Source organism: Passer montanus, unplaced genomic scaffold, assembly GCF_014805655.1.
Source record: "Passer montanus isolate IOZ18808 unplaced genomic scaffold, ASM1480565v1 scaffold3, whole genome shotgun sequence".
NCBI classification, from domain to species: Eukaryota; Metazoa; Chordata; class Aves; order Passeriformes; family Passeridae; genus Passer; species Passer montanus.
The window spans coordinates 20,992,213-21,017,024 of NW_024367707.1; the positions used below are offsets into that span (position 1 = coordinate 20,992,213).

Below are 24,812 nucleotides of genomic sequence, written 5' to 3' on the forward strand. Positions count from 1 at the left end.
ACACATCTAATTAAATGGGGCCTGAGCACTGTGTCCCTCGGTGTTTTAGCATGGTGTGGATTCTTGTGGCTAACTTACATCGAGCCAGAGATGGCTGGTTTGTAATGAGATTACAAGATCTGATAATAGCTCTCCAGTTATTATCTCTGTGCCAAGACATTTGTAGCTGTAAAAGGTATTATAAATTGGAGACTGGAGGGTGCACTCCTAAGCCTCTGACTAGTAGATGGGAAACAACTTCACAAGTTGAGCAGATTTACTACTTCCCTCAAAGAAATCCCTGTCTTCCACAACTGAGAAAGACAAATTGCTGGAGAATGCCCAGATGTGATTGTGTGCAGCCCCTTTTGCTCCTGTCAGCTCCAGTCCCAGGCATCTGCTTGCGGGCTTGGACCCAAGCAGCATCAATCAGATGAGCTGAAACAGTGCAAGAAGAAACACCCATTCCAAAAAATTCGTGGGAATTTTTTGTCGGCTGTTTCCCAGCAGAGGACTTAAAAAAAAAGACTAAAAAACTTTGTCGTTTCCAGTGTGGTTGGTACTAACCTAAGTATGCAAAGGCAAATTCAAAGAGATCATTAATTCAAAGAGATAGCACTTAAAAACAGTGAAAATACCAGGCACTGTGCAAACTATTTCTTAATCTTAGTAATAAATGTAGACTGTAAAATATTAACAAAGATAATGACTAGCAGATTAGAATTTATTATGCAAGACTTCTTCACTATAACCAAGAGGGATTCATTAGAAATAGATTACAATGTACAGCAATAATAACAGACAATTATTGAACATAATAAATCTATGTAAAGAGAGGGATGAGTTAATGTCTGTCTTTTCTATTAGATAAAGAAAAAATTAATCTGATCATGTAAACTCAAATCACTCTGTTCTAACTGTCCTGAGATTTTCCAGTGAGAATGAAACAGGTCTATGTGTGACAGAAGAGAGGCATGAATATGCAGAAATGAACTCAAAGAGATGTTGTAGAAAGAGACATAAGTTCAAAATGCCCCACTCATTTTTAGGGTTTTTTTTCCCATAGTTAAGTGTAGCCTTATTTAATAACCACAAAAAAAATAGATTGGGTAAGGATAACTGTAATAATATAATATTATTACATTTAACTGATATAACTGATAACTATTTACACTAGTAAATAGTACATTAATATTTCTATCACAACAAATATATACTATTTGTTAGTATTCTACTTTTTTTTTCTTACTCAGTTCAGTTAGATTATAAGAAAGGAGGATGTGTGGGGTTTTTTAACACAGCTTTAATTACTATTCAGAGCGCATTGTGGAATTATGTTTCTAATACTCAAATTTTTATGTTACTTTAGGCATTTTATTAAAAAATTTATTCCGGTGGGAACTTGTTTTATAGTACTTCCAATTGTCAAATGTTGTTATCTGTGGCAAACTTTCTACAATTCCACCTGCAGGAAACATCTGCTTTGCTAATTTTCCAAATAGTAAACAGGTTTTTTTCTATGTTGTGTTGTCTTTACTCTGGTTTTCCTCCAGCCTTTCAGTCCTTTGCCAAGTTCAACACAAGAGAGCTAATCTCAGAATGATCCAGTGATCATGTTAGGCCATTTTTCTTAATCAGCACAGACAGTCTTTTCTGATGTTGCCAGCTGACTGTACTGGGACCCAACATGTTGGACTTACTCATGAAGTTTCATGGATCTTACAATCAGTTGAACTTTATATCCAGCTCCCGGGTTACAAACAGGTGAACACTTGTTTGTGTCTTCTGCTGCAAAGAGCAGAACCTGTTCCACTGGCTGGTGACAAATAGCACTGTTCTTGTTATTGCTGTTATTACTGACAATAATTACAGTAATAAACGTCTCATCAAGAGTTACTTATTTAGACAAATGTGTTTCCTTCTCATTTTTTAATACATATGTACTCAGTTGGTGGTTTTTTTTAAGAAGTTAAATGCTTTCATTTTAATGAAGCAGTCCAAAGCAGCTGGCAGATACTCACTGTTTTTCAGTGTGATTGACCTCAAGCAGGATGTAATGTTCATAAATTTAAGATTTAAAAAATCAAGGCTCTTGATGCTGTCCTGTGAATTTTAGCCCTAAATCTAAATTCCTGATCTCTATTGAAAAATACAAGTAATAGCTGATAAGGCTAATAAATCACTCTCTGATTTGAACTGAGCTCCATTAGAAATAGAAATTTGTTGCTTATAAAGTACACCTCTTGGCTCTCATTAAATCCTTGTAGAAGTGATACTCTGCACTTGAAAATCATAGACTGGAAAATAAATACATTCAAGCTGCATTGCTGGGCCAGTACTCTGTATCCCAGTGGTAAACTTAGCCTATTAATGGCTAATGCTTTAAAGAAACACAAAAGCCCTAAGGCTACACTTGTATTGCATTGTAGCTGCATGGTAGCTGTGAATATTAAAGGCTTTGAACTTGTGAAGTAGCACATTGTCCTTGATTATCTGTAACTGAATCTAGACCAGCTTTTGACATGGTTAGGCTAATTGCGCCTGCCTGAAAATGCCTGGTATTTTTTATAAAATACCTTTATTCTCCACTTGATTGCCCAAATAAAAGATACATGCTCAACAGGTCATGCAGCAATATTAGGCATTAGATTCTGGGGACCTGATCTTGCATAGATGTCCATGCTTTTCTGTTCCTTTGGGGTGACTTCAGGAAACCTCACAGATGTCCCTCTTCCCCCCTGCTCTCACATCTCCTCCCACACAAGAGCATCCATCAGTACTCCTGGCTCAGATCTGGGCTTGAAGGACCAAATGTTTTAGCCTTGCAGTTAGCTGACACCTGTATTATGCAGCATTCAGAGGACCAGCACACAGAACTTGGTACAAGTATGTTCCAACACTTTATCCCTGTTTCTGTACTTTTTACATGGCATAATTACATTGAACAAGCAGTCCCTCATTTCCAGAGTTTCCTCACAGGGGCATGCTTGCCCCCTTGTGTGTCATGAGTGGCTGCATCTAGTTCCTGTGAATTAACACTGCAGCAACATGGAAAATTTGAGCTGTGTCACTGTGAAAAGAAACAGCTCTAGTGACGTGAAGTGAGTCACCTTGGAGTGGCTGGCAGCTGACTGAAGGGCACAATATTCTTCTTGGGACAGTAGTTGCTCAAGGATTTGTTTTTCCCAATCTCTTATATGAGTAAGGAGCTAAAATAGAGTGTTCTGTGCATTTCTCAATCTCCAGGAAGGGTATCAGTCAATCTGGCCTTTATCAGTTTTGAAGACAAGCAAGCACAGTCAGGAAGAGATGCTCTCCCACTGTGATCCGTTTGGGCAGACAGCAGGCACAGCGTCCTTGAAAACCTCAGACCTCTTGTTCTGAGTGTGGAAGCTGTTGGGCTTGGCTTGGATCTTTCCCTGCCTGGTTTTGGTCCTGTTGCTGATAGCTCTATTTACATGTGGTTTATGGGACTAAGTTGTTGGTGGTGTTGCACTGTGCATTCAAACTACAGCAATATCTTTCTTTTAATTTTGGTACTGCTTGCTTTCTATTTATCTCAGGATGTACAAATATGCAGTGTAATTTGTTCACAGCTAAGGCTACACTTAGTCAGTTTGAGAGCTGAGAAACTGAAGTTGCAGATTGCTGTCAGAAGACACAGACCACTCTTTTAAATATTTTTTTACAAAGCCATTTTATTTTACACATCCAGTGTTACATGGGAGAGTGATTTCAGAAGGAAACAATGAAGAAATACAGTATTAATTCAACTTGAAAAGGTTGCCTTTCACTAGTTACAAAAAAAGTTACATCATTTCACCACCTTGTTTTAGGTTCTTTTCCAAGATTTAGTTGTTTAGATTATGCCATTTTATTCAGACATGTACAGCAGCAGCTTGTTGAAGATTCATGTGGCTATGATGTCTGCAGTCTCAAGATGAAGAACTGGACAGTGAAAATGATGCACCGATTTAAGTTAATTAAAATCTATTAATTAGTTTTAAAAGTGCAAATAATAAATATTCATAATGATAAAATATAACTAGAATCCCCAAAGGACTGAGCTTATATCCTGGATGAGTGACTTGCAAATTTGCCTTTAAAGCAGGGGTGGGGAGAGGACACAAAGATATTTTTTAGTTGTAAGTTAAGAAGAAGAAGCGAGGTAAGTCAGCAAATATAGATAACAGTACATGTTCTGCTCTTTTCCAGATTTGTTTGAATTGATTAGGGAACAGAGTGAAACCTTTTTCACAACTCAGAAAATGTGAACAAATGGGTTTTGAGAGCTCTAAAATTAAATATCAATGATTCTGTCTCACATTCAAGCAGTAGCATCAGGCTTGAGAAGAAACATAATTATAAGAATTAATAAAATTAGTTAGAGGACACACCATCATATTGAAGATTTTCACTGAGCAGAAATATTCTCAGCTGGTATAAATCAGTATGGCTCCATTGACGTCAAAGGCTCTGCAGCAATCTGCACTGGCTGGGGAAGCAGTCTTCTGTGGCTAAGAGTGTTTTTACCCAGGCCAGACCTGCTGCTTTAAGGATTTTAGAAAAAACAGAAGAATGCCTCATGGTCTTGTGACAATTGCTTGTTGCTGTTGGAGAAAATATTGTACTCAGTGTGCATCGGCACAGGCTGCTGGAACAGAAAGACACCTTCATTTGTGAGAATTATATCTGAGCACTTTGGACATTATTCAGTTTTACTGGCCTGTATTTACTTTAACTGGGTTTATTTATTTTCTTTCTGTACAAGAATTTAGTGCATACACATAATACTTTCTCTCTTCTTTATGATTGGATTTGCTTTATCAACTTATCTCCCTTAAATTTGTTTTGGTTGTAACTGAGCTGTTACTTTTTACATATAAACACTGAAATGTAGGAATTGCCGTTCTGGGCAAGACCAGTCCAGCATCCTGCTTCAGGGCTCAAGGCAAGGCACTGAGGTTCAAAATAACCTGCTGATGGGGAGCACTGCTTCCACAATTTTGAGGTTGCTAGGTACTTTATACACTGTAATGTGAGGCTTTATACTTCTCATTAAAAAAACTATGTTTGCCAACTAAGGTAACAGAATGTGTTCTCATTACCTGTATAAAGATCCTGTCCCTTTTTAATCCTACTATGCTCCAGGCTTTTTTCATTACTTTGAGACAGTGAATGCCACAGTTTAATTATGTTTCACCTGAAAAAAATTAAATCTGTCTTCAGTGTCATCAACTGTTCTCTTATGTTGGTATTGCAAGAAAAGTCAAATGGCAACATCCAATTGACTTCTGCAGGAATAATCTGTGACCCGTTCTTCCATCAACTAAGTAATTCAAGTCTTTTCCATCTGTGTTCATTTGGAAGTCCACCCATGCCTTTTATAATTTTTACCAGTTATATCAACTCCTCTTTTCCCTGTGTCCTCATTTGGTCTCCGTCCTAACCGTAGGACTTTGCAGTCCTGATTCCCCTGTGATCAGAGAGATTTCTGGAGCATATTGATCCCTCCTTTCTGCCTACATACCTACTTTTCTACTAGAAGTCAAAGCACTGGTGGTGCTTAAAAATATAAGCAAAGGGTGTTACACAATTGGGCATTCTTCCCCAGTTAAGACACAAATGTTGGGACCTCAGAGCTGAGAAATTCTCACCCACCCCAGAGTTAGACAGCACAAACTAAACATCACTTTTCAAGGCAGGTCATTAGTTTCAAGCAAAACAACTTCATCTCTTCTAACTGGGGGGATGAAAGGTATGGGAGATAAAGGATCTCTCTAGATGTGATCTTTTACCTGTACCTTACCTCTGTCCTCCTACCCGAAATGGAGCAAAACTGATTGTAGATTTGTGCAGTCATCTTGTTGTCTTCACAGCATGGTGACTTTGTCCAGGGTGTATTTACCAGAGTACAGAATACTCAACAATGCGGAGATTAGAGTGAGTAAGCTAATAATACAGCACATTCCATATGACACATATGACCCAGATGTGAAACAAAAAATATTGTCATTATGATGAGATCAGTTTTAAAGCAGAACAGAAGATGGAAATTTAAAAATCTGTAAGATTGCCTAGGCAACATAAAAACCATAAAACGGCTTGTAGCAATTGGTGGAAAAAACCATAAATCACTATGCAAAATAAAAGATAAGTGTGTGGCAGAATTACAGCCCCTTAGTCCATATGGTACTTATACATATTTGTTTTTATTTGTAGGCACGCAAAAGAGAATAAGTGTAAATATGTAAAATTTATGTAAATGTAAATAAATGTAAATATTTCCTTCTTTTTGATAAAAGAATAAAAAATAATGTTGTAGTATTGCCTTAAATTTATAAACAACTTTTGGTCATGAAGGATCCCTGACTGACAGGGGAACTAAAATGCAATATTCAAAATGCGTCCTTCAAAATGCTACATTTCATATTTCTCGTAGCATTGTTCATTTATTTGAAACAAGAGCTTCTTAAAGCTCTGTCTGTCTTTTCTATGTTCAATATAAGTTTAACACTTTTGGAGCTCAACAGATAAAAATACTCAGTTGAAGAAGATTGCTCTTCTAGTCTCAGTAACTAAACTGAAGCCCAGAAAAAATGTCTTTGCCTAAGCTAATGGCATCTATTGGTGTGTCTTGGTGCAAAGACCTTCCTCTTTTGCAGATGACAGGGTGGTTGTATAAGAAGGGTTTTGCTGTTTTCTCAACAGAGCTGTTTAAAAGGATGACTCCTTTATGCACCTTCTCTAAGAGTGCCCCTGCCTGCCATTTCAAGCATGTAGTCCTCTTCCCCTGAGGGTAATGCTGACCACAGTACTGAAAAGGAGAGTATTCTTGAGTGACAGGTAGGGTGCTAGAGAAGGGCCTTCACATCCACACCCACAACAGAGTTGTTGTTGGTGAAGATATTTATGAGGATTATGGCTAATGTCACTTGACAGGTGCAAAAGACTCTTCCTTGAGCAGTCACAATGGCTGCTGGATCATTAGGTCTCTATTAGGGATTTATGTCTTTTTGTGCAATAAATAGTCCTGTGCTGATTTTTGAGCAAGTGCAGTTTTTCAGTTCATTTTGTCATTCTGCCATGGGCCCTGAAATCTAGTGATATTAAGCAGTGTTTCAGCAAAAAACTGGTTTTGAGAGTGCCTCTCTTCTTTTCTGTTTTCTCTTTATTTTTCAATACTGTCAGCTCTCTCCTCTAAATTGCCAACCTGTGCTTTGTGAGCATCTCAAGTTTTGTTTTAAGCAGTATTAATACAGACAAGCTGTCAGCATCCTCATTGTGTAAATACTCCATTGGTTCCCTGAGGGAGCCATCTTGCTTTGAGCTACTTAGCACTTGGTCTACTCGTTGGTGGCTGTAAGGAGGCTGGTGTCCCTGAGGAGCAAGGTTAAACAAAACCCCACAGCTTGTCTCGTCTTCATTTTTCCCCTCCTGCCTTAATGAATGCAGAGTGCTTTTGTTGACGGCTGCAAAATGGATCCCTTACATAAAAAAGCAGCAGTTTCTATAACTGATGGCCATAAGGCTGAGTTTGACTGGGAGAAGGAGGACTGGAGAAAGAGTTGTTCTGTACAGTGGCCCTTAGTTTGCATGTCGGAAGTGTACAGCGTCATCAGGCTTCAGTCATGTTGTGCCTTCTCAGCATCTCCCCCAGTTTAGCAGCGAAGCAGAAGCAGCTGTCAAGATTGCCAAGAAAATACATGGAAAAGGCAAACTGAAGAGATAAACACATGCAGACCGTGCTGCTGGGCTGCAGCAGCACATCCACAGTAGGCACGAGCAGCCCAGCACTGCATTTCATGTCACACTGTTGTGCAAGCTCTCCGTTGCCTGCAGCAAATGAACTCTCAAAGCCAAAATAGTGGAGCAAGTGACAGGATGAATTAAAGAGCTGCAACAGCACGGCAGTAGCGGAAGTACAGAAATGCTTATAGGGTATCAGAAGGGACATCCAGTAAGGCTACAGCCAGTATTTGAGGATAGAAAAGATGGTTAGGACCTCTCTACAGCATTATGGTAATAAAGTGGCATCCATGTAGTGTTACATGGGAAATCCTAGTGAGCCATCAGTCTCCTGAGATAGTTCAGGTGAATCTTTCCATATGAGTGCTATCAAAAAGAAATCAAGTACTAACTCTGAGATAATCAAATGTGATATGTGATCCTTGGGAACTACATCAGTGACCACCACTAGGACAGAAGTCTGTTGGAGAAATGCTGGGATATTCCTTAGGTGCTTCAGAAAATTAAAATTAAAAATGTTATATTTCCATTATCAGGCTGCAAATTTCATCACAGGGTTCTGTATCCATGTCTAATTAAAGAGAAGATGCATTATTCTATCTCAGTTTAAAAAATCATGTAAATGGATACATAAATATTTGTGCATGTATATGTATGTAAATATATGTCTCTCATATGTGCATGAATAGATATATGGAATCATAAAATGGTTTGGATTAGAAGGGACCATTAGAGATCATCTAGTCCAGTCTTACCTTGTAATGGACAGAGACACCTTTCACTAGACTGGGTTCTTTAAACACCTATCCAGTGTGGCCTTGAATACTTCCAGTGATGGAGTATCTGCAGCCTGTCTGGGCAACCTGTTCCAGTATCTGAGTACCCTCACAGGAAAAAATTTCTTCCTTATATCCAATCAAAACCTACCATCATTCAGTTGAAAACCATTACTCCTTGTCCTGTCACTACAGGACCTGATAAAAAGTTTTTCTCCATCATTCATAAAGTCTCCTTTAAATACTGCAAGATGGTAAGGCCTTCCTGAGTCTCTTTCTTCACTGAGCAGCCTCAACTTTTTGAGCCTGTCTTTGTGTAAGAGGTGCTCCAGCCCTCTGAGCATCTTCATGGCCCTCTGGACTCCACGGACTCCCCATGGATTCCAACAGGTCCATCTCCTTCCTGTGCTGGAGACTCCAGAGCTGGATGCAGTGCTCCAGCTGAGGTTTCACCAGAGTGTAGTGGAGCTGCTGGACACACTGCTTTTGATGAAGGCCAGGATACACAGTTGGCTTTCTGTGCTGCAAGTGCATGTTGCCAGCTCATATCTAATTTTTGGTCTTCACTATACCCAAGTCTTTCTCCTTTGGGCTGTTCTCAATCCATTCTCAATCCATATGTGTTTGTGTATGCATAGGATATCTCAGGAAAAGCAAGAAAATGTGTTACAGCCTCTTCTTTTGATCCTTTCCTGTAATTCATTGATTAATTGTTGGAAGGAAAATCAGAAACTGCATCCATTCACTGGATGAGTGCCATGACCACCAAGCCACACAGTTATTTTCTTGTCATTAAATACAGCCTTTGTTGTACTGCATGTCATGAGAACTTTGCTCAATAAGCACCTACTTTTACACCAGACATTGTGTGATAACAAGAAATTTCCATCACCTAAGATGAATATTGAATATTTTTGAGGATATAGTTAATATTAGTATTTCTGTGTCAGTCTTTTCAGTCTATGTTTTGATGTTCTGCTCAGTCCCAATAACAAGTGCTACCCTTCTACCATACCCATAACATCAGTTCACAGAGCTGGATTTTGGATTTGGCAACAGTTAGATAGGAGATTTCTCTGAAATGTCTAACATAAAGAGTAAAAAAAGCAGAAGGAAAAGTCCAGCATTCAGGGAGCTGCATTGTAAGTGTCTCACTGCGAGACACTTTTTCTGGGGGAGGTCAAGCATCACTGACTGTGCCTGTGCTGGGATCTACTCAGAGCTGAGCACATAAATACCAAATCCACGGAGGCTTATGTTGAGATGGCATCAACCTCCAGGAAGGCACGCTTTTCCTTTATACAAGAGAATCCTGTGCATGTGGGAGCCTGTGAGTATGATCTCAAGCATTTTTAAATATGCATAAGAACTTAAAATGGTTTTTTTGATTGTCAGAGAAACCAGTGTTAACTCCTGCTGGTGATAAGCAGACCTCTCTGGAGTGTCTCAATCCCTTCCCTCCTCCCACTCCTATACAATTTACAATGCTCCTAGGCTACTTTTAGCCAGTTGCTGGAGTGAATTGGAGGAAATCAATTCAGGAAATAACTATTAACTGATTTGTTTTGCTTAAAACTCAGAAGGTTCAGTTCCACTATCATCAGTCAGCAGCAGTAGGAAAAAAGAAAAGGGCAAACAGGACCTTGAGTATGTTATATTTGCTTTCTTTCAGCTTTCTAACCAAAGAAAAGTACATTAAAAATTCATAAGAATTAGCTGAAAGTGAAGTGGCTTTTTTCATTAAAATCAAAAACTAGAGGAATTGTTTCTAATGGAACAAAGCATCCTATTCAAACCCAAAGGTAAAATGCTGCTATAGAACACACCTGTGCTGAAAGCAAAGCCACTGTCAAACTAGACTGATAAAATGGGATGAAGAAGAGATGGCACAGGTACTTCTACCTAAAAGCATTTGAAGGACAGTATGACTGCAAGCCTGCAGGATACTTCAGAGAGGACTGAGAAGGATTTTCCAGCCTTTGCTTTGACACTGTTCTACTTTCTCCTTGCAAACTGGTGCCTGGCATGGAGAATTCAGCCCAGGAATTCTGTGTCCTGAATTAATTCCTCATAAAGCAAGGGAGTTATTTACTACCTCCCTTTCTTATTCAGTCTAAAAATAGTGGAACAGCTTTAGCAGGAAGAAATTGCATGTGTCCCATCTTCACATTGCTGAGTGGGAGTTCAGCTGTGCTGTTACTGGGACCAGGATGGATCTAAATGTAGCACTCTGGTCTTCCCAAGGAGCATCTAGTGAGCACGCGACATGCACAGCAGGGCCAGGCTCACTCAGTCACTTCTGTGGGAGATATTCCATTTTTGCACCCTACTTAAACATGCAGCGAACCAGAGAGAGAAAGTGTGATGACCCAGGCTCAAATCCCTGCTTGCAATCAATCAAGTTGCTGAGTATATTTGCTGGTTCTCATCCATACTGTGCTCTGAAAGCGGGGCTAATGGTAAACTGATTGCTGCCAATGTAAATGTATACCTGATTTTCTTTTCACCCTAAACAATTTAATAAGTCCACAGACAGTTCTGTGAAGGCCAGCATTGAAATTTGAAGTTCAGTAAAATATTTCTACACTAAAATTTTGAATCTCTTGTCTTCAGAATGTGATCCAGGCCTCCTAGGACTTCACAGATAAATTGCTGAATTTTCATGCAGAAACAGCATGAATAGCCATAAGCCCTTGTGCAAGATGGTCCAAGCATAATGTTCCTGCCAATAACCTGCAGAAAGCAAGTCCAGGTTTTTATTCTTAGAGAGAAGAATTGTAGTTTTCAGGCAGTGAAACTCATTACTCCTCCATTTCCATTGCTCTTCACCAACCTCCAGATCTAAACAAATCAGGAATTCAAGGGTTCTATCCAACACAGTGACCTTGACCTGTGGTCTTAAAGGCATGCCACAAAACTGATCAGGAATTTCAACCACTACTGTCAGGATTTCGCAGTATAATGGGGAATCATTATCTAAATCTTGTATTGTATTCACTCCAGTACGAGCAGTAGGGTTTTGCTATATTCAGTCTGGAATTGGAGTGATGACACTGTGTTTTAGGGTGGTCACACATGTTATTTTTAAATTCCCTATAGTCATTAAATTCTATTTTAGAGAGAGCTATCTTTCATTTCTGTCTTTAAATATTTTATGTAGTTATTTCAAAGTTTTAAGGGTCAACAGTTGAGTGTCAGCCCTCAAAATCATTCACAGGTCACTGTGTATTCATAACACTTTTAGTTGAAAAATACATCAATGAACATACTGCAAATGTACCAGGAGACCATTTACCATGACCATGAGAGTCACCAGTGATCACTGGAGCAGAAATTAGAAAGAAATCACACCAGTAGCAAGGCCAACATAGAGAATATAATTAGAAGACAGTTTGATGCATCTTTTCCCATTTGAAAGTGTTGCACTAGTATAGATCCCTCTTCTAATCAAGTAACCGTGATATTTTGAAATATTGTGACGTCTGAGATTTGAATGCAGTTCAGAATGCCTGTGTGATACTGAGGACAGTAAATGAGTGACTTAGACACTGTCATTAAAAGATTTTAGGGGTAGGCTATATGGGTCATGCAGTTGTTCTCATGAGTTTGTAGGTTCACTGCTACATACCTGCTTGGGAAGAGATAAAAGTGAAAAGTTGAACTGGAAATCTGATCCTCTAAGTACTGTTCATTCTGCTAGTAAATACTGACTTCTCCCCCACCAGTAAACTGGTATGAAAAAGACAATTGAAAAGTGAAAATTAAATTGCGTGTTTCTTAGGTGAAGACACCACTGATAGAGACAAGTGCTGAGCTATTTCATGCATTCATTTTTGTTCTCATATTTTCAGAATTATTCCTCAAATAATTTAAAGATGCAAACATTTGGGAAGGCAGGGTTTTTTTTCTTTCTTAATGATAAATTAAGGCTTGTCTCCAGTAGAAACATTGTATTTTTTCTTAGAAATACTGAGACTTCATCTGTGAAAATGTGAAAAAATCTGCTGGATGGAAAAATGAGTGACTTAGACACTGTCATTAAAAGATTTTAGGGGTAGGCTATATGGGTCATGCAGTTGTTCTCATGAGTTTGTAGGTTCACTGCTACATACCTGCTTGGGAAGAGATAAAAGTGAAAAGTTGAACTGGAAATCTGATCCTCTAAGTACTGTTCATTCTGCTAGTAAATACTGACTTCTCCCCCACCAGTAAACTGGTATGAAAAAGACAATTGAAAAGTGAAAATTAAATTGCGTGTTTCTTAGGTGAAGACACCACTGATAGAGACAAGTGCTGAGCTACTTCATGCATTCATTTTTGTTCTCATATTTTCAGAATTATTCCTCAAATAATTTAAAGATGCAAACATTTGGGAAGGCAGGGTTTTTTTTCTTTCTTAATGATAAATTAAGGCTTGACTCCTGTAGAAACATTGTAGTTTTTCCTTGGAAATACTGAGACTTCAGTCTGAAAAAATCTGCTGGATGGAAGCAATAACTAAATGCCTGAACACAATCTCATTTGCTAAAAATGTGGGTACTTGGTATTTGTGGTTGTTCCTCTCCAGGAAGTCTTAGGTTGGGGGACATTCTGGGGTTGCTCTGTCCAGGGCAAGGAGAAACTTCTTTCTGCATCTGTCAGTGGGTAGTGTCACCAGGGTTGATGTTTTGCTGGCTCCCACCATGTGATCCTCTTTTAGACATGATCACCTCTAGTGTCAGCAAGGTGCTCTAACCTGTCTCTGCTGAGTCTCCTGACAACTTTGTGGAGTAGTTTCCAGACAGCTGTGAACCAGTTTGACATCACTGACTTGTATTCTTTTATATTAAGAATCATAGCACCACAGAATCATGGCATGGTTTGAGTTGGAAGGGTTTTTAAAGACCATCTAGTGGCAACCCTCCTGCCATGGGCTGGGACACTTTCCACCAGGCCAGGTTGCTCAAAGCCCCATCCAACCTCACCTTATTATGCATTAAGAATACATATGTGCCTGTGTCTGATAAGCTGTATAGGGTTTTCATTTGAAAATGTGGAAATTGTGAAAATTTACATCAAAATAAATCAGTGCAGTCCATACTGGTTTCAAAAATAAGAAAAATAAAATGTACACCTGAACTCTTCTCAAGCTGACAGCATCCTGTTGGTGAGCTCACTTGACCAAGGGTCTTCTCTATGTGCTAAAAGAGGCAAAGGATTTTAAATGGTCAGATTGTAAACAAAGAATGCTTTATATGGTAAATGTGAAGCAGAATAAATTTTTTAAAATAATAGGAGAGAAGTACCAGATTGAACAAGCAGTAAATTATTTATTCCCTTTGGACAACTAAACTACTCTGAAAGAGAAAAGCTTTTATAAGAATTGATTGTGTACTAGCACATTATGACTGGAGCAATACCACACCATACTAGTTCTTCAGGGTTTTTATTTCTGTAATATTTTTATGTAATAGCCAAAACAATAAATAAACCCCAGAAATTTCTTTGTACTCTTTGTGTGGTGGGATAATGCAGCACCCTTGTCAGGCAAGAAACTACACAGTCTGTCATTTATTCTTATTATTGGCTAATATAGTATCTGATGTGGGGATGTTAGTTCATGAGAAATCTAGACAGGAAATAACACGAAAGGCTGTTAATCCCCATTAAGAAGAATAACAGTGTCATGAGAAATACGAGGACGCTGTTCCATTACGGGTGTTAAATGATGGGGAATGCACCATCCTAAGAAGCTCTCACTAACATCCTTTCTATCTGCAGGTTTCCGTGAAAGTGCATTTATGACCCTTTGCACAGCATTTGTCATCATGAACATAACCTTTAGAAGGTTTCCCTAGTTAGCTCCTCTCTCCCCTGCTTTCTAACACCTGGCCTGGGTCACAGTGCATCTGGTCCTTAGCACTGCAGGCAGATGGAGGACACGGGAGATCTGTGTTTGCACACATCCAGTGCAAACACCCTCAGGATTACAGCCCCCAGCTATAGGGAGAGGACAGCGACTGCACAGAGCAGCAAGTTGTGACCTTCTGCTTGGTTTTGTCACGATCTCCGACTGCTCAGTAGGAGCTCCTGCATTTGAGACCAGTAGTTTAAATATCACGGTTTGATCAGTAATTGCTGTGCAGGCTCTAACCCTAAATCAAAATCTATAAAATGACTGCCATAAACTTTGGAATACAGATTTTACTGCTGACCTCTTGGTGATATCATGGCCAATTAAAATTGTTAAGGTGTGTTCATTGTGCTCCCTGGAACCTGAAGTTCAGTTCTATTTCCGATACATCATTTCCAAATGCTACTGCCCTGAATACTATATATGTGTAAGAGACTGAAAATGTCTGTAACCTCAGTATAATTAAGGAAAGGAGTTAAAATAGGACACTGGAATGTATAGCAATATATAACTATGAGCCCCCTTTTTCAGAAAGTACTATCTCAAATAGTAAATTTTAAAAAGCATTTATAAAAAATGACCTTTAATTTTTTAGAGATCAGTCAAATTAATATTTTCAATCTACCACATTTTAGATTCATTCTGCTATCTTATATATCTAAAACTTGATTTCTTGATGGATCCTGATTGTTCTATAATTCTATATACATAAAAATTTCTAAGAGTTTAAAACTCCAGTCTGTTACAAAGTTTTGCCTCATTAGATAGTGCCTGAAGAACATAAACTCTATACTATTAGAACAAAAGGTTATTTATAATATTTTTAACAGGATTATTAAGTTAAATAAAAATCTGAAGATCTTCTGAAAAAACTTTTTTTTTCCCCTGTGGTAAGACAGGGTTGTGACTCTTTGCTAATAATTTGTAGTCCTCCAAATTATGAAGTGATATTTATGAGCCATATTTGGCATATACATAAAATTTTAGCTAAAGGTAGAACTACTGATTTGCACTTTGGCTGGCAAATACTTTTTTATTGGTCATAGTGGTTCCCACCCTAAGAATTTAATAACGCCCAACATTGCTGGGTTAAGTTAATAAATGGGAAGTTAAATTTTATAGGCTAATCACTTCCACTTATCAAAGTTCACTTTTCTATAATAAGGAGAACACAGCATTTTTGTATACATTGCACTTTCCATTTTTAATAACTTAAAGCATGTTTTGTCAAGGTAGTAGCAATATATTACATCTAGATAGCACAATGCATGGAGGCTCCTATGGGGAGCAGTGTCCAGAAGTCCTATCAAAGCTGTCCATGTGGAAATCCTACAAACAGGGCTGTATTTTCAGGCTGCTCTCCTCCCCAAGGCTTGTGCCTCTAACTCTGGGCTACACTTAGCTGTAGGTGTAGAAGAAGGGATTACAAGTGACCTGGCCCCTAATAAGTCACAGTTGTTCTAATTACCAAAGAAGAACAGCCTTGCCCTTAATGGGTTGCAGCTGTGACTAATGAAGATAAGTGTGATAAAAGGGGTGGGTTGGCTTGCTGGTTAGGGAGAGGTTGGAGGAGGTGGACCAGCTTTGAGGAAGAACAAGGAGGAATGAGCTAAAGAGATGCAAAGAAGTATGACTCGAGGAAGAGATTTGCTGCTGCGAAAGATCCGCTGTAAGGTCGGTCTGGGCCTGATATAGAAGGAGGAATGAGCTAAAGAGATGCAAAGAAGCATGACTCAAGGAAGAGATTTGCTGCTGCAAAAGGTCAGTCTGGGCCTGATATAGTTAGAGCCTGCTGTTGGAGCCTGCAGTCATAGTCAAGCTAGGTAAAAGCCTGTGGTCAGAGGCAGCAAGGAAATACTTGCAGTTGTATCCCAGTAGGAAATAGCCAGCAGTCAGAGTTGTCAGAGAAGCCAAGAGTAGAAGCTTGCTGTAGTCAGAGACAGGATGGCTAAGCTGTAAAGAAGAATGAACTGGGACCCTTTTCAGGTTGTTAAGTGACAGTCTGTGTCTTGGCTCATTTCTACCCCTAATGAAAGGTCTGCTGCAATACCTGAGACTAAGATAGGATATATGAAGGCAACTGATAAAGAAGGAATAATCTATCTGTGATCTGGGCTGTGGCACAAGGGAAAAGGTGAGCAGAGGCCTCTTCCTGCCTACAAACTGGAGAGTAATGAACACTCCCTTACCTCCCTTACCTTGCAGTTTACAGGCACAAGAGTAATTATCTGGGCTGTGGCACAAGGGAAAAGGTGAGCAGAGGCCTCTTCCTACCTACAAACTGGAGAGGTAATGAACACTCCCTTACCTCGCAGTTTACAGGCACAAGAGTAATTCATTATATAGTCCACCTTGAACTGGAAGTTGATGGGATCATGATCTGCTAGCTTGATCATCTTGAAAGCACCACAAAATGAAGATGAAACTGATCAGGGAGGAAAATCCTTCTTTGGTGAAGCAGGTGGAGAACTTCACCAGGAAGCTGGCATCAGTGGCCACAAGAATGAGACCCCGCAAGGCTGATCAAAGGTGGAACTCCAGGTAGTCAAAATCATTGTCTCTGTAACACTTAGCTACTCAAATTTCACTTGCTCAAGCCACTAGCTACCCTGGCAAACTCCTTCAAGGCAAAGCTGTCTGAGGTGCTGCCTGTTACTATCTTTCTCCTTCACTCCTTGTTCAGGAACAGGTCAGCAATGAGATCACTCACTTGGAAAAGAGCCCATTTTCAGTCTCTCCTTCATCTGACAGGTTTTCAGTTCATGTTGTCTCTGCTAGGAATGCTCTCAGCTTCTGCCAGCTACCACCCCTTCCCTAAGGGCAGAGGGCTCTACATCTGTCCCCACTGTTTGTTTTTTTTTTTCCTCTTTAATAGTGGCTCTTCAGACTGCTGGCACTGTGTTCCTTAACTTTAGTAAAGCATACTTACCATCAAGGCCCTGGCTGAAAGGAAACACCTTCTCCTGAAGGCCATGTGTTTTGTGGCACCAGCCCTACTGTTTTTTACTAAAAGGCTCCTCATGGTGAGAGCAGCAGGATGGGAGGCTCATTGCAGGACTTTATGCAATTCAGGGGCATTGACTGTGCCTGAATAAAAAGGTGTCTGAGCCACTTCAGTGCAATCTTGGTGCCCATACTGGGTGATAACTAAGTCCCATTATAGACCAAGTCAGTATTTTCCCAACTGGGGAGCATCCCTTTTCCCCAAGGTGAGGAACATGGAAATACTTGTGACTCTGGTGGGAGGAAGTGGGGAACACAGCAGCCCAATTTGTTCATGTTGGCACATCCAGTAGTAAAAAAGGATGCAGTGTGTGCAGAGACAGGTAACTTCAAGGTGCAGAAAATTCTCTCTGCAGGATGGGAGGCTCATTGCAGGACTTTACGCAATGCAGGGGCATTGAGTGTGCCTGAAAAAAAAAGGTTTCTGAGCCACTTCAGTGCAATCTTGGTGCCCATACTGGGTGATAACTAAGTCCCATTATAGACCAAGTCAGTATTTTCCCAACTGGGGAGCATCCCTTTTCCCCAAGGTGAGGAACATGGAAATACTTGTGACTCTGGTGGGAGGAAGTGGGGAACACAGCAGCCCAATTTGTTCATGTTGGCATCATGTTGGCACATCCAGTAGTAAAAAAGGATGCAGTGTGTGCAGAGACAGGTAACTTCAAGGTGCAGAAAATTCTCTCTAAAGATCCTGGGCTCCCATGTGAGAGAGACTGAGGTGCCTGTGGCACACTGAATTGGGTCTAAGCTCTGTGAATTGTTGATGTTTTGGGTTCTCTCTCTTTTTAATATGGGGACCTTCTTGGATCATTTAGTTGTGTCTGTTCCATTTATATATTCTAATTTGTCCAGTCATTGTGCTTTGTTTTGGCCTATTACACTTTAAGTTATGCATTTTATGGGTTTTTCTCCTACTGCTAGTAGGCTTAATGGTATGCTCAAAAAATCATTATGTAATTGGACTTAATTTTTTTGTTGTTTGTGTACTTCACAGTAATGAATCTGTATCTAATATAGTCAAATAATGGTTAGAAAGAAAATAAAATCCAAGTACTTGTTACTTTACAGAAGGGGGAAAAAAAGCCCAGCCTATATTGTTGCAAACTTAGTGACCTGCCTAAAATAAAGGCAAGACTAGTGCCCAAAACATCTGACATAAAGGCTATAAAATCATCTTTATCAAGGGCACATGAAGGAGGATAAAATTTTGCATTTAATCTGAACCTCTGCAGATCCTTCAGAAGTGGCTGGCTTGTAATATAAAATTAATTAGCCGTGATACAGGGGAGAAACAAGACGGACTGGAAGCAGCTGCAAAGACTTTGGAACATGCCATGTAGCCTGATGTAGCCATGATATTTTTGTGAAAAATCCTCTGCTAGGATTTTTCCTTTCCTGAGGAGCTGAGAGCCTCAGGAAAGAAATGTAAACAATAACTATCTGCTGCTGTGGAATGCCACAGGTGCATCTTCCATTGGTCCATGTGGATTGTTGATGTTTTGGGTTCTGACCAATCACAGCCACCTGTGCCAAGGCTGTGAGCAGTCACAGGATTTTTGTTATGCATTCCTATTCTATTCTTGTCTTTGTAGCCTTCTGATCTTCTCTCTGTTCTTTTAGTATAGTTTTAATGTAGTATTTTAATATAATATATAACATAATAAATCAGCCTTCTGATGAAAATGGAGTCAAGCCTTGTGTCCTCACACAAGGGGTTTCAGCATAAACAAGAGCCTATCATGTAATCATTCAGGCATGTCATTCAGGGACATGTAGGCATGGCAGAGGTTGCAGAGTGCAGGGTAGTCAAGGGAGAAAGTGCTTGCACCACAGAAGTTGTGACCATGCCTGGAGCTGATGGCAGAATGGGTTGTGCAGCTGGCAGGACCCACTCCTCTTGGTAAAGGGTTTGCTGTCCATCTCACCAGCCACTGATTCTCTTCTGGGTCTCATTTTACATTATATGATGGACTCCGAGACCCAGGTGTCCCAGTTTGTAAATTGTTGAGCATCTGAGCCTGAATGGACCAGTGGGCAATACAGCACCCAGGATCACTGGTCCCATGTGGTTCAGAAGGAAAGTCATGCTTTTGAAAGGGGGGAGTAGGAGTTTTATGGGCCTGGATGTATTTGTGCTATTTAATTTGTTTGGCAAAAGTTTGTGCAGATAATCTATCTGAAGTGCACATCTCATGATGGAATAGAGTCTTTTATGTCCATAATGCATGACCATTATATTACAGTAACAGGCAGGACAAGGAAATAACAAATGGGAAGATAAGATATTAGTATAGTCTTTAAAAATGTCTATTATTATTCAAAACCCTATAACTGTCATTGCTGAAGACAAACTATATTATAAAAACACAGTGTAATATTACCTGAATTATGGAATCATGGCTTCTGGAGCCATAAATACCATCATTTTGGCATTTCTGCTATGGTGTCAGTACATAGTTCTGCTTGTTCCATAGAATGTGGAAAAGCTAAATTAAAATTTCCTGACAAGTTCTGATTCAGCAATTTTTACAATAAGTAGAAGTTGTATCTACCTGAAAGCCTGTTTAAAATATGAAAAGGGGAAAAAAAAGTGTAAAGAGAGCATTAAAGAGTAGAGGAGAAGGGAAAGAGACCAGAGACTTTAGAGTTGTGAAAGAGCAGGGAAAAAAAAGTGTAAAGAGAGCATTAAAGAGTAGAGGAGAAGGGAAAGAAAGAGACCAGAAACTTTAGAGTTGTGAAAGAGCTTCTTCAGGATGCTTCATCCAGTTGGCAGCCAGTCACTAGTGGGGTTCCCCATGGCTCAGTATTGGAGCAGTCCTGTTTAATATTTTTATCCATGATGTGGAGAAGGGGATTGAAGGCACTCTGTCAGTTTGCAGATGACACCAAGCTGGGTGAGAGATCTGCTGAAGGGTAGGAAGGCTCTGCGGAGGGATCTGTACAGGCTGGATCCATGGACTGAGGCCAGAAGTCTGAGGTTCAGCAAAGTGAGGTGCTGGGTCCTGCCCATGGGCCACAACAACCCCAAGCAGTGCCACAGGCTGGGGCAGAGAGGCTGGAAAGCTGCCCAGTGGAAAAGGACCTGGGGTGCTGGTCCACAGCAGCTGAACATGAGCCAGTGTGGGCCCAGGTGGCCAAGAAGGCCAATGGTGACCTGGCCTGGATCAGCAATTGTGTGGCCAGCAGGAGCAGAGCAGGGATTGCCCCCTTGTACTTGGGACTGGTGAGGCCTCACCTTGAGTCTTGTATGCACTTTTGGGCCCCTCACTACAAGAAGGACATCAAGGTGCTGCAGCGTGTCCAGAGAATGGTAACAGAGCTGGGGAAGGGTCTGAAGCACAACTTTTACAAGGAGCAGTTGAGGGAGCTGGCGTTGTTTAGCCTGGAGAAATGGAGGCTCAGGATGGGCCTTCTCACTCTACAACCACCTGAAATGCTGGGCAGGAATTGACCTCATCCCTGAGGTAACAAGTGACAGAATGAAAGGAAATGGCCTCTAATTGCACCGGGCAAGGTTTAGATGTGATATTAGGAAAAACTTCTTTGCCAGAAGGGTTGTCCAGCAGTGGAGCAGACTGCTCAGGAAAGTGGTTGAATCACCACTCCTAAAGGTAAAGACATGTGGATGTGGAGCTTGGGGACATGGTTTAGTGATGGACTTGGCAGTTCCAGATTAATGGTTTGAGTCAATGATCCTAAGGGTCTTTTTCAGCCCTAATGATTCTGTTATTCTATGAATACCAAACTGAATGAAATCGGAGGCCAGCAAACATGGTTAAAGTATAGTTATTATCCAGTTAACTCAAATTGACTTGAACACACGTGGAAAGGGATGCTCAGCTGACCTGGTTAATGAATAGTTAATGAACTTAGTTTTCCCTCTTATGGAGAGGAGAACTAGGTATATAGCTTATATGCCTGACCAAAATACATTAATTTCAGTGGCTTCTACTCAATTTGTGTAAATTATTTGGATAACTTAGGTTAATCAATAAAGTTAATTTCCTGTCTTCTCCGCCCATCTCCTAAGCAGACCAGAACACATAAAGGAGAGACCGAATTCCTCTGCTCCACAGCAATACAGTGTCAGTTTTTATGTTGTCACCTGCAGACAGATGCCACTGGAAGGCAGCAGATTTACAAGTGGGACATCAAGACCCAATGTCAGGTCAGGAACCTGCATGGCTGGTGAGGAGGACAGCTTGCAGCTTACAAAGACTTTGGGCACACATGCTCCAGAATAGACAGATTGACTGTGATATTCAGGGAATATTTTGAACTTTTTTTACATAGAGATGCTTTGTGTTTGTGGGCCAAAGCAAATTTCTGCTTATAGTCTCTTCCCTGTGCATGAGAAGCTAAATCCCTAAGGATACCAGTAAACTTTCTTTTCCATCAAATTCTTAAGAAATGTATTTATAACTGGTATTTTAATATTATCTTGTGTACCTGCAGCCAATTTTTTTTTAACTACAATTTTTCACAGTATTTATTTAACATGTGAGTACCTTGCAATGCCATACAGATTTCCTGGGGTTTGCATTAACTGTGACCACTAAATTGGTAAGCCAGCTTGTCCTACATGGTGCTAGGAATTGATTTTATTAACTTTTTGAAGTTATTGCCCAAATCTTTCCACACAAAGAAACAACTCATTCTTCCTTTTCCATCATGGTTTGTAAAGATGGGACTCAACTGATCAGATTTCACTGCTGACACCTGAGCTAATTGTCTAGACTGTCCTTGCTGTCACAGGAGAGAAAGGGGCCTCACTGGTCTCAGTTCACTTAAGGCAGACATTTAAGACAGACCAGATGAGTGACATATTCTCAGTGCATGTTTCTCGCTGGTGATTTTTGTGAATCGAGATGATGTGAATGTGGATGTTTCAATATGAGTCTTTACCACCTGTCAGTGACATCTGCAGGGGGAGATGATCCCCCTTTAGCAAGGATTGCAGGTATAAGGGACCTTGCTGAACAAAACAGGTTTTGATGATTAATTTCCCACTATATTTCTTAAAGAACTTTGTCTCCAGAAGAAGCATGCATTTCAGAATGGTTCTTACATGCTGGGCTTCTTTTGGACTGGTTTGGGTTTTGAGGAGGGAGGTGTTTTGCCCTTCTTGTTCTTGAAAAAGTTAAGCTCTTGAAATGCTTAACTGTTGCTAGTTCAGCCAGAGTTTCTTGTGTCTGTTGCACAAATGTTCATTTGCAAAGCACGGTAATCCTTGAAGTCATGGCACTGACTTTCATTGCTTTTTAAAGACCCTTTAGGAGATTCCTAGAATCAGCTTGGGACCAGGCAGAAATAGTGCTGTGAATATTCACGTTTTAACACAAGATGTCTTTCAGTGGAGTAACATCTGCTGTGTCTATAATGTGCTGTTTTTTTCCAGGAAACTGGATCAGTAACAGTTAAGTTTTATCTTGAGTTTGTGCTGATAGTGTGATTCTTTGGATGAGGAAGGGAGAGTTTATCTGAATAGCCAGAAGCAGCGAAGAGCTCTTCAGTTTCTGGAGGTATTACGAAAAAGTTAAGCAGCCTTTACATTACTGCTAACTAAAAGAAAACCAGCACCAACCATATCAAAGAAAGAGTCAAAATAAGCCCTACCTCTGGGTGGCCAGTTGAGTGGATCTAAGAACAGATTTCATCCTTGCTAAATAGCTCAGACACTCACCATGGGTTTTGCAGTCTGTGTATACAAGAGCAAAATTCGGCCTTTTGCTGTCCTGCTGGTAAGCAAGGCCAGATCCTTAATGACCTACTTTTTATTATTTGGTAAAACAATATATATTATTCAGCAGGCTTCCCAATTAATTGATTTTCTGCTGGTTGGGATGTAAGAATTCAAGCTGATAACATAGATGGTGTTCATGATGGTAACACAGGCAGATAATGCTAGAAGGGAAGATTCAGGGATTTTTGGCTTTTAACTGATGCAGCGAAGTGTGTTCATTTGTTCATTAGAAGTGCATTTAAATTGGCTTAACCATATGTTCATTTAGCTCTTCATAATACTTTAATACTGGCAGGAGTGAAGCCTCCCAAAGAACAATTCCCTTACGCTTCCAAACATGATGTTAAACAGATCTGCTTTAATATTCTTTCAGTGCATAAAGCAAATGTATAAAACAAACTCATTTATCAAATGAAAAGAATACAAACACTGAAATACAATTACTTTTCTGATAGCTGTTGAACAGGTGCTATATTGTAATGTATGATAAAATACCAAACAGATTCATTATGGTTATTGCTCACCATTACAATAAAGGTAACCTTCTTTAGGATCCAAGCATTTGTATACCTGCCTAACTTTGCAGATGACTTCAAAGCAACTGGTCCCAAGGGCATGTTTTCAGGATTGAGAATTTAATGCCTGGACTCTTAAATAATACATCACTTAAAGTGTAAGAAAGTGGATGAGTTAATTATTTAGCTTGTTTTTCCTGTCGAAAACAGTTGCCAGCAAGTAGAACAGATAGGTAAGAAGAATCACAACCTGTAGAGATTTTTAAATACAGAGCAAACCAGAAAGCATTATGTTGCCATTTGCATACATTCCTAGAAGTTACAGAGAAACTCAGCTCGCAAATCAGAAATTGTGAATGAATTCAGCAGATTTGTCAAACAACATGATTTAAAAATAACTGATGGGTATAGCATATGTCAAAACAAGCCAGGCAAGGCAGCTTCACTGCCCGTGTTCCTTCTTCTGTGGGAGTCAGCAGAGACTTGCTATCAGCCTTGCTGAGGAGGGAGGTTTGCCTCCCATTGCTGGGAGAGGGCAATCTCCCTGGAGCCTGCCTGCACCCTTACCTCACCCCACATCCCTCAGCCACTGTCCCAGGGCACATCTGTGGAGCTCTGCCCAGCAGTGGCCCTTTCATCCCCTTGCTAGCAGGATTTCTGTTCTCTTTTGAGTCAGTTGCCTTCCCTGTCCTATGTGTTATGGCTCAGAAACATTCTGCTTCTTCAAAGCTTTGTAACAGCAACAACTTGACAATCTGTTGGTGTTAAGCCAGGTTTATATCAAAGCACATCAGTGAAATAATACCACATATAGTGGCTGTGGGACTGATTTTTCCTTTCCGAGGTGTGGTTGATGTGTCGTCTTCCCCAGACATACGGAAGATCTTCACAGAACAGCATTAGAGAAGGGGAAGAGTTGTATAGCTGTCCAGTTCCTGAGCCAAAACAGCATACCAGGCCTGAGGAAGCATACCCTGTGTCATATACAAACCAGTGGGAAGTAAAAATGAGGAAATGCATTTATACTAAAATATGTTTATACCAAATATATACTGATATCTGAATAATATTTGTATATCATACATGAATATTGTTGCTGGAACATGGGAAATATTGTATCTCTACTGTTTGTTTCTGGTTACTGTTGGAAA

At 40.0% G+C, this 24,812-nt stretch overlaps 1 protein-coding gene and 1 long non-coding RNA gene across 5 annotated transcripts in view; both read left to right on the forward strand.

Moving 5' to 3' along the window:
• AFF3 (AF4/FMR2 family member 3) overlaps positions 1-24,812 on the forward strand; it is a 323,532-nt gene that overhangs the window by 96,463 nt on the left and 202,257 nt on the right. The gene's annotated exons all lie outside the window — the stretch shown is intronic.
• Positions 16,434-24,618, forward strand: LOC120504657. Its single transcript, XR_005628086.1, has 3 exons — positions 16,434-16,531; positions 16,713-16,938; positions 24,533-24,618. It is a non-coding gene; the product is annotated as an uncharacterized LOC120504657 (long non-coding RNA).